Raw genomic sequence first — 9,313 nt, 5'->3', positions numbered from 1 at the left:
GTATATGAACTTCTCTGATCCTTTTATGTGAGCACAGCGTTTATCATCAGTTTATTACCCTCATTGAGGCTGAAGGTATTTTGCAGGATGCTGCAAAACGTGTCAGGAAGGAGGGGGGAGGCAGACAGTGTGACTCTGATAGGAAAACACTCAGTTCGCCCATCAGTCATGCATTTTCATCAGCTGACATTTACTGACATTTTCTGGCTTCCCATTTATCGCAGTGTTTATAATGCAACAAATCAATAGTGTAAATATTGAGAAGATCAAGCAGAAGTAAAGGACCAAAGCAGTTTTATAATGATGCTGAGTCGGAAATAATTAGATATAAGCTTGAGGTCGCTAATGTGGAATTAAATGGCACATTTTGAGTTATTATAGGTGCAGTTTATATACACAACTCATTCAAATCATACAATCAAGTCTAGACCAGACTCCTTGTGGAGTTGTTAAACAGAACCAACATGTAATAATGGATGCATACTGCATATTTTTCTCTATATGGTATCTGGGTTCTTTCTGTTTTTCGCTTTTGCATGTAGTTTTCTTTCTTTGATTTGTGATTATATTTCATTTTATTCAGTTTTTGTCAATCAAACATCAAAGACACAATTTAACACTAACGTCTAATGTCTATGATGAAACTACAATGTTGTATCATAATTAATTAACTGATGATGAGAACAAAGTGATCCCTCCCTGATCATTCATGTAAACTCTGATATAGCAGCATCTGAGCTCCTCCAGAAAACAACTGTGCATTGTTGTTGTTGTTGTTGTTTTTTGTTTTGGGGGGGCAACATGTAACTTTGAAGATAAAGTCAGCAAAACATCATATTTCAGCCAAAGCGCTTGACGCGTACTTTGTCATATGGATGATTTCAAATTTACCCAAAACAACAGATGGCACCTTGTGCTTGCGAAGTTCCCGGAAACTTTTCTATCCGTCTTATTTACTGACACTTCTTTGACTCTTATTTAAATAAGTTCGATTCACTCTTCTTTTCCACGCTGGGTTTATGGCTCCATTGCTCAACTGTGAATTACCTGCATGCTTGGCTTGAGCGTGAACTTCTCCTGCTGGGACGTCTACCTGCTCCTGTAGGTCATTCCCTCAGCGAACAGGTGGACACAACTTGATCGTCTCACTCAGCATTTCTCCGTTTCCTGTGGCGCAGGATGCACTTTTTAAGCCAAATTGCTCTGGTATCCTGCCCACTGCACACAGGAAAACTCTCCATATGCATGAGTTCTTCAGAGAAATGTCAAGCCTTTCTTTCTTTTTTTTTTTTTCTTTTTTAAATTTACCTGAAACAAATTATTAGATTTTTATTAATTTACAGTGAAATTGGCAAATGTAATATTTTGCCATCAAGCCGGCAGGTCGAAGAATGTTGAGGATGCGTTAAAAGCCAGCACTCAGTGCAATCTGCACACTTCCAAATTTAGACCAAGATCAGACCTTTTTTCTTCTTAAATAGGGCTTTGAAAATCTTGAATACGTTTGACCTTCTTTACTGGAATTCATTTGCATCTGGCTTATTGGATGAAAGTAGTTGTGTGTGCCATGTAAATTGGCGTTTTCTTGTCAGAGGAGGATGTTGCATGTGTAAATATTCAGCGGGAGCAGGCTGAAACCTTCCTTCAGGCTGCAAGTTAATGTGGTGAAATGGAAAACTAGGTGTAAGATGGAGTCAGTCGGTGTGGTCGGAAAAGGGGCGGAGGTGCCCTGTCGCCAAGCTGAAAGAGAAAGTGAAGGAGTGAAGAAAATGTCTGTCACTGCCTTTTCACCACTGCCTCAGCAAGATACCTGAATTGCCCTTCTTGCAGATGTCCTGGGAGCTGACCACTGAAATTTCAGCACAAATGTCATTTATTTATTTATTTAGTTTTTTAGGTTTCATTTTTCAAAAAGGGAAATTGTACCACAGACCTCAGGAGATGATAATTCCTCACCCCTTGAGATCCAGAGGAAAAAAAAAAAGTGTTGTGTGTGGGGGGGGCACATTTTAAAGAAAAGAAAAGGTTTTTTAAACAGAACTTTCTTAAATTTTTGGACAGCAGGTGGACAACAGGACATCGCTGATGTCAAACATAGAACATTTAAACATGCAGAGAGGAAATCGCTGCATGCTTAAATGTTTTATTTCTGCGTCAGGTGCGAACGAAAGTATTCGAGGAATGGAGGACAAAAATGAATCGCCGGGTCTCACGAGGTTAAATTGGCTTCTGAAAATGGCTGCTGAGGAGCCCGGCCCGGGAGTACATTGGACACTGGCTCAGTACAATGTGTGGTGTTGATTAGATCTCTGCAGGGTGTCTCTTACTTTCAGCCTTATTATTGGATTCTTTCACAGTACACTGTGAGGATGAAGCCTGAGCTCAGAATAGAGTTTGCGTGGTGCCACTACCTTGGCAAGGGAAACCTTTGCACAGTGATTGAGCAAATAAAAGGAAGCAAGGCAGAGCGAGAGGAAGTGCTTCAGCAACCATTGCTGGTTTTTTATTTTTTTATTTTATTATTTTTTTTCGCCTCATCGTTTCAATTATTGGATAAGCTAAAGCAGAGGTTCAGGTTCAGCTTGAAATTAGCTTGTGTTCTTTCACAAGGCCACCCTCTATTTATTGGATTTTACGGACAAGGTGCCCAGAATTTGAAATCAGCATCAGGGGCCATATTTATCAGAGCACAAACATTTTCCAGAAGCCTTTTGTTCTTGGCAGTGATACAAACTGTATCTCTATAGACAAGCCTGATATACTGCAAGTGTTCATGAGTCCGCAAACAGGAGGCTGTAGCTTAGCAATTAAAGCTCATGTCAGCAGGTGTAATGTTTACTGTGGTCATAGCTTTGACTGCTCAAATGCTAACATTTGAACATTAATAAAGATTAGTAGGGGAAAGAACTGTGCGTTGTCCGAGTTGCAGCAGCTCAGGAGCTACAGTGGATAGTCCACTAATCTGGAGGAAGGTGGTTCGATTCCCAGCTTATTCAGGCGAGATGTTGAAGTGTCCTTGGGTAAGAAACCAGCTCCAAAGTGCCCCTGACGTATCCAATGTGTGTGTGTGTGTGTGTGTGTGTGTGTGTGTGTGTGTGCGTGATAGAAAAGATCAGGATGTATAGTTGTGGTGTATGAATAAATGTTAATGGGGCTTGCAGCGTAAAGAGATTTGAGTGGTTGATAAGACTAGACGAGTGATATTTAAGTGCAGTGCATTGACTATTTACCATTTATAGTTCATCCCGAGGGGAAGTGAGGCATTTCTACAGCTGAAATGCATCCTTGGACATTTTACTAAAATATTGTGCTCAACTGCAATTTTAAGGTCGTTGGTATTTATTTTATGTTGCTTTACGTCCCGCTCCACAGCCTGTCACAAGAAAGCACGGTACAATATGCCACGATACATTTATTTCACAGCTCCGGTTAATTGTTGTATATGGTTACTTTGCAGATTGAAAAATCAAAATGTATGGCCATCTTTTGTGATGGAATGCATTGTTATAGATTAAACCACCCAACACAAGATTTAATTACACAATTCAATTTATTTAAAAGCTCCCCCGCAACCAGCTACAGCATTAAAATGCTCCATATGCATTAAGCATCTGTGATAATAATTCAAGAACATGATATATAATAATGGAGCCAGTCTGTGTCAGACTTCCATATTTGAGTCAAGTTTGAGACCAGGACCTCTGCTTGTGTTTGTCCTCCCAGGCAGTATTACTACGCTTACGGAAATACTTTGTAAGTCATAATGTACATAAAAGCCGTTTTTATGCATGCGTTTGAGATAAAATGAGGCTTAATGAACATATTATCTCCCTACTCGCTTCACCATCATACTAACACTGAAAGCCTCAGATGTTAGAGAAGCATCAAGTTAGATAAATGGTATTTTAATTAGTGTGGAAAATTTCTGACAGCATACGGACAAATATGCTTCACGTAACTCCTGATCACAATGTCCTCTGCAGGTATAGCAAGAATAAAAGAAAACAACACTGGGTGGCTGGTGAATCTTACAATCTCAAATTAAAGCAGTAATAATAAATCCAAAAGTAATGAAAATATATTTAAAAAAAAAAACAAACATGCAAGTTGGAGCTGGCCTTTTATCTGCCTGCTGTTGTATATGCTTTTAACATTACAGCTCTTTAATCTGCTTATTGGCTCTGTGCCATCAATGCACTTCACAGATAAAGCTGCTCTGATGGACACTTTGTTTGTCAGGTTTTTATTAATCAAAACAACCTAGCGTAATTATTTTTATTTAAATAAATTCCCACTCTGTCTCTGTCAGCCTAATAGATTGGGAAAAGCACACACACGAGTTTGTGCATGTCAGTATCGGCACCACAGACGGCGACAGTCTTCTTCCATTGTACATTTTCAAATTGCCAGTTGAAAGCAATCAGAAATGTTTTGATTATTATATATATCTGCCTCCGCATGTGACACATTTACCCGCAGAATTACCTCAGAAATAAGAAAACGCACAACTTAGGCCAATTCCATAATAGAACTAAAGTATTACTGCCCCGACCGACCTCATTGCACACAACCAGCTCTGCACCTCCTTATCCGGCTTGACGTATGAATTAGGTGATGCAATGTGTTGATTTTCAGAGGAGAGGCAGGTTTGTGTTTGCTGTCACACAGAGTCACACCCAGACAGATGATGACCCATCCACCATGCTCCACTGGAAAACCCTAATAGGTGTAGCGTGGCATCCGACCCGGAGAAGATCTGTAATATCAGCCATCCGATCAGCAGGTCAGCTGGGATTCGTATCCTGGGCCTTGTCTGAAGAATGAATCATTTCCTCTCATCTGTCTCTGAAAACACAGTGTGTCCAAAGGACGGATTGTGGAGGACGTCAAGTACAGAGAGGGATGTGAAAACAGGGGAAAACACAGACGCAACAGATTGATGCAAGCCCACGGATGTTATTTTGACAATTTAACGTAGTAACACTGTTCCCATTGGCTGCAGCACCCCCTGTGACCCTGATGGATAAGTGGTAGAAAAAGAGAGAGAGGGAACGCACAATGTTCCCTCTTTGTCCCTCCCACTGCGATCCCTGTCTCAACTTTTGCAAATTCTATTTTAGTTAGTTGAAATAATTGCTCTTCTTTCCTTGCAAGCAGAGAGACCGAACTTTTTCCTGTGACAGTGACTTCCTGTGAACATGTATTTAGTGTTTGGCTACAGCTCAAGCTGGTTTAGTCATAACCCGGCTCAGTGGGACGTACTATTAGCTGAGCAGCCACTCCCCTGCCTGCAGTGAATCAAAATAATTGTTGTACAGGATTATTCTCGCCTCGCTGTAAAGGAATGTATTTTGAGAAAGTGGCTCGTATGTGTTCTTGAGGAGGTGAGAACAGCTCACCCCGTGTCTATGTCTTGCGCTGGGGACACACTACTTCTTCTCCTGTGACTCGAGCTTCATTGTTTTCCAAAAGCTGTTCGCGGCACATTAAGCAACTCTGTCACGTTGGGTGGATTAATTTTAAGGGAGTCGCTGCAGTGCTAAATGTATATTGATCTGCAGCTGAATACAGTTCCCAAAATTGTAACGTTTACTCCTCTTTTGAGCAAGGTTAGCAAAAAAAAGCTACAGTGCCAGCTGCTTAAAGAAATTCAAAGTTTTTTAAGACAGTTCTTCAATAACAGCCGACAGATTCTGGCCTGAGTGTTTTCAATAAGGATAGATGCAGTATTGAGTCAGACATGTTTATGGTTTTGGACTTTGCATGACAAAGAGAGCAAAGGTGACCAGATTCGTCATTAAAAACAAATCTGATTTGTCTGGTTTGAAATGGCGCATGTCCCGGTGAGCACTATTTAAACATATGCTGCAATTCTACAATTAACATAGGATTACATGTCTTAATCAGAGGATTTCAAGCTTCGGCTGCCTGTTTCTTGAGCGAATCCACATTCATATTCCCCCAACTAAACGACGATCAACTTCTGACGCTGCTTTTCTCCCACAATAGCTTCCATGAGTCTACTAATCCTGGGTTTTCTCCACTAAGACGCATTATCAAAGGTTAAGCTACCTCGTAGACACAGAGGGGAATCCATAGAATTCAAATTTGAGTTGGAGTTGTGTGAAGGAGCTAATGAGAACTGAGGATTATCAGAGTTATTGGCCATGATCAGGTCAATTGGAAAGTAGTCAGGCATCGTGCGGCCATGATGTCTGCCTGTTGAAGGATGACTGGAAGTGGAGGAAACTGCAGCAGAAGCCTCTGACTGTCTCTGTGACAGTCAGACATGCTCCGGGTCACGCACAGTGGTGTTTCCCGAAAAGGTCACACGAAATGACGCCTACCAGCGTTAAGCCTCGCCCTGTTCTCTCTCCCCTCTCTCTCTCTTCAGAGCTATAATCTGTCTGATTTGTTTTCCCCGCACTGCTAGTGCCATCTCTCACACTGATTTCAGCCCCACTAAAGCCACCCCCGACACAAGAGGGCAAAAAGGGCAGTCTCTGTCACATTCATCAGCTGTCATGTTTCTCCAGCTGTGTCATACCTGGCTCAAAGGCACAATCTGGTGACACGTGTAACGCTGGGGAAATCAATGAAAATTGATTTCATGGTGAATGTGCATAACATTCTATTATTTTTTTTTTATTACCTGCGGAGGAATAGTATATCAAGGATTTATTATGGTGTTAGTATTACAATGCCGAGGCAATTTGGTCAACTCTGGCAGTAAATTGGCTTGTCACATAAGATAGCATTACCGAGATGAACGGAAAATGCCAGGGAGCACATTAAATTAAGAATGATGGGAAATATATTAACATTTAAATGAGACAGTCATGGTTCAGTGGGATTACAAGTTTTCTGTGTTTATGGTGTGGAATGATGTATAGTGAGGAAATCAGAAATGCACTTTAGTGTGTTATTACATGCCTGTGTGTGTTTTTTTCACAACAGCAATTTACTAATAAATAGCAGCCTTATGGAACTGATGCGATAACTAATCCTCATGATAGGCCCGTTAACAACAGGTAGTATGCATTGTGTGAATCAGAGGAGAGAGCAGAGCGGCAGCAGAGAGACTCTATAAGTTTGCATCTCTGTTCACCCCATAAATCCGCTTCTTGTATGAGAAATGATTTCATCGTGTGAGTATTTCACCCAAATCACAGCCCCTGATTCCCCACCCCACTTTCAGCTCCACCAGGCTATAAGCAATCACAGCAAAACACGTCCAGGGGGGACGGAGGAGGAAAATGAAAGCAGCAAGTACAGGCAATGACCTTTGCAGACTCTGAACATGATAAATGTCAAAGGTTTTCTGTTTTTAATTTGTCAGAGTTTCCAGAGAAGGCTGGCCTATGCCTACTTTCAGCCACAGCGTTCCCATCACAGCGGTCGCTGAAGCGGCACCTCAAAACCTATTACTACCCGCCTTTGCTGAGGCTGGCACTGTCAAAGCTGCAAATTAGCCCATTTGCAACTTTTCATAATGCACTGTAGCAACGAACAGCACGTTTTTTTTTCTCAGGGAGGGCCAAGACTGTGCAATGTAATGTATTGCAAATGTGACATATTGCTGACAGACCAGAGAATGTACTTTCAGATTTGGCAGGTGTCATTTTTGTGCTGTTCTACAATCAATTATGATCGTTTTTTTTTTTTTTTTTTTTTTTTTTTTTTTTACCCTTTTTGTGTTTCCGTACGTGAGATGTGTGGAAAAATAAGCAGCAGGTCTTGGTTTTGGTGCACTTATCTTTAAATTCCTTTTCACTGTGTCATCAACATGGTTTTAATGACAAATCTTTTAAAGGAGGATACAGATTTGTCTGTATCCACTAAAATGTTCTCCTGCTGCTGTACCTCTATCTCACACCAGGGAAGAAAATAGCTAAATTATTTCAACGCCGCTGGTTATTTTGCTGCTGCTGTATTGCTTTCTTTTTAAAAGCTCATAATTTTTTTGTTATTTGTTGAGTTATCTTTTTAAAGAAAGAAATTTGGTACAGCAAAGTAAACAAAAAACAAAAAACAAAACAGAGGTCAGAAATAAGGACACACTGGCAGATCACGACTTGGGGATACAAATTTTGACTCCAAACCAAGAATCCATGAAGCTCATATGTTCAAATCAATATCTGTCACTCTTGTGCTGCAGCTGTAGGAATATAATTTTGTGAGAGGCCTTGCCTTGACTACCTGATGAAAATGTCTTTTTCTTGTGGTGCATTTAATGAGCTATTGATGCCAGAAATTACTTTTCCAGAACCACTGACTTCTCCCAGTTTTGCAGCAACATATAATGGAATGCATAATATATATATATATATATATATATGTCATCCGTCACTATAAGCAGTTTTTGGTCTCCTTAATTTTTTTTTATCTTTGTCTCTATCATCCCCTGGCACACTGAGACCAGCTAGCTGGCTCCTTTTCCGCCAAATGCTGCACTGTGTCTACCAGCTAGTTGTTAACTTTGTCATTTGGCTCTGGGCAAGCAGCATAGGCATAAATATTTAAGTGCAGACTATAAGAGCAACACAGTCAATTGAAAGGATGATGAGTCTGTGTGACTTTGCCTCTCCAAGCAAAACTTTTTCTCATTGCAAACACTTTCATCATTGCGGTGTAAAAATATTGATAAGACACAATGTGAGTATAAGGAGGTAGGTCCTGGCTGTGATATGTTTCAGTGAACAGACCTGGACAGTTAACATATAAACGTCATGTGAACATGTACAGTCAAAACAAAGCAGTTCTGTGAGGCTAAGTGAACGTAATGACTTTAACATGTTAACCATCTTAGCTCAGAGCAATAGCATACTCACATTCACTAATTTGTATTAAACACTAATGGATACATCTAATGAGACATGGTTGTGTTTTCAACAAATTTTCTATAAAAATGATGATAAATAAAAAGGTAGCGTTTCCTCGCCTCCTCTGGGATGATGACAAACACTGAAATGATAATACCAAATCTTCACGAATAAAGTCATGGACTCGATGACGGACCATTATTTTCATCACCAGAAGCACCACTAAAATGGCTAAAAACCCTTCAAATGTATGACATTGATTCCTTTTTAAACCAAGAGCAGACATCTGAGGGCCACATGTTTGATTACAAATTTCTGAAGTGGAGGCAAGAGCAGAAGACTCATCTTCCACAAAGCATCCTTTGTTCCTGTCTTGGAGTGCTTGATCAATGAACGGCTAGTAATCATTAAAAAACCCTCTGGTCGATTCCACATTAGACTCCATCTTGCTTATTAATGAGCTTTTCTTTTTCTGCCTGCACCTACTCTGC

Source organism: Echeneis naucrates, chromosome 5, assembly GCF_900963305.1.
Source record: "Echeneis naucrates chromosome 5, fEcheNa1.1, whole genome shotgun sequence".
Classification (NCBI taxonomy): domain Eukaryota; kingdom Metazoa; phylum Chordata; class Actinopteri; order Carangiformes; family Echeneidae; genus Echeneis; species Echeneis naucrates.
The sequence above is the reverse complement of the archived record's forward strand: the minus strand, read 5'-3'. Positions refer to the sequence as shown.